The sequence below is a fragment of the Sciurus carolinensis genome, chromosome 4 (assembly GCF_902686445.1).
Source record: "Sciurus carolinensis chromosome 4, mSciCar1.2, whole genome shotgun sequence".
Taxonomy (NCBI): Eukaryota; Metazoa; Chordata; class Mammalia; order Rodentia; family Sciuridae; genus Sciurus; species Sciurus carolinensis.
This window is the reverse complement of record NC_062216.1, coordinates 35,855,323-35,856,886: the sequence shown is the minus strand read 5'-3', so window position 1 is coordinate 35,856,886 and position 1,564 is coordinate 35,855,323. Positions and strand designations below refer to the sequence as shown.

Here is a 1,564-nt window from a genome sequence, read left to right as displayed (position 1 = left end):
TAATTTATGGCTTTTTTTTTTTTTTTTTTTTTCCTGGTAGAAATCGAAAATAAAGTTTCTTTCAGTTCCTTTTAGTTACCTCAGAGGCTGACCTGGCAAAGGTAGAAGGGAGGTTGTACAGTGCTGTGGGATTCAAGCTTGCATTTGCCACCCAAGATCCTTGCTGGATTGTGACATGTGTTACTTGAAATTTTGTGAGAAACCTGGGGTTTTGGGATTTGGCTTTTCCAGTACTTGAGTCTCTGTGTTATAAAAGGAGGGGTGTGGCAGGCTGAGGTTTGAGGCTGGTCCCGTTGCTAAACCCAGGAAAGGTTGTCTCATGACCCAAGGGTGTAACTAGCAGGTCTCTGGAGATGTGTGCTGTGCCCAGTCTGGTCTTATGCCATTTTTCTTTTCTTTTTTCCTAGAAAGATACAGTTGGTTGCTTTATTCAGATATTTGTACAACCCAGCAACTGGGGGAGAAGTGGACAAGGCCAGCAGCCAACAGCAGGCATATGCAAAGGCAGTGGACCGTAACCGTCTTCTCTTGGTAAAGAAAAGTGGGGCTGAGAAGGGTCTTTAATCTGGCGTTTCTGTGTGCCTTTTCATTTCATATGCACACTTTGTATCACGGTCCACAAGAACACCTCGAAGTAAACAGGCGTTGGAAGGGAGGAAGCAGTAAGGTGGTGCAGCTCAGAAGCGGACGTTGTGCAGGAAGGTCTGGCCGCTCTTCTCAAACTCCCGCAGCAGCTCATCAAGCTCGTTCTCTCTCCATGTCCTTCGTGTGCTGGACACATTGGCAGAGCTTGCAGATGAGGCAGGCTCCCAGGGTGGCCTCCCCGTGGTTGTCCCAGTTGACCACGTGTATTGGCTGGCAGGTCTCCAGCTCCCTGGAGATCAGATCTTCCACCACCTGATCACAGATGCGCTTTTTCACAGGTGAGGATGAGGTCCAACAGGTCCTTGCAGTTCGGGAACCTAGCTGGCCGACACTGGATTCTCATATTTCTGTCTAACATATGGAAAATGCCATTCTGCGTATGGAGTTCTTTGTCTTTCCTGAGAAGACCCTGTACATCTGGTCATATGTGGTTCTGAAATCATAGGCAGTGGGCTTGTCAGTGCTGGTCCTGGGAGCGTCACATGAGTTCCGGTTCCGCAGGACCGGACGTGGAATCCCCGCTTGCTGAGAGTGGGCACTTCCATGTTCCGGGTCTAGTTACTGGAGCACACCACCGCCACCTGCGGCGGCGACAGCGGCATGGCGAAGGCCGCAAAGCACCCACGCAGCCGCAGCCGCAGCCGCAGCCACAGTCACACCGCTCCGGGCATCCCACCCAGCCCGCTGCAGCGCGCAATATGGCGGCGGCCGGAAGTCGGCGGCGACCGGAAGTCGGCGGTGGCCGGAAGTCGGCGGCAGCCGGAAGTCCACTCTCTCAGGCCATTACTTGATTACTTTTCTCTCTTAGCCATTGAAGCCTGCTGTCCTCATAAGCAGATACAAAGTGCTTGGGAGTGGTTCTAAAGCAGGAATTTTAACCTTCTTCTGCACAAGGGACTTTATGGATCCCTTTTCAGAA

General features: G+C 51.7%; 1 pseudogene; it reads right to left on the bottom strand.

Moving 5' to 3' along the window:
* Positions 1–677: 677 nt before the first annotated feature.
* LOC124982675 (RNA polymerase II subunit A C-terminal domain phosphatase SSU72-like) lies at positions 678–1,247 on the bottom strand (annotated as a pseudogene).
* Between the last annotated feature and the right edge of the window lie 317 nt (positions 1,248–1,564).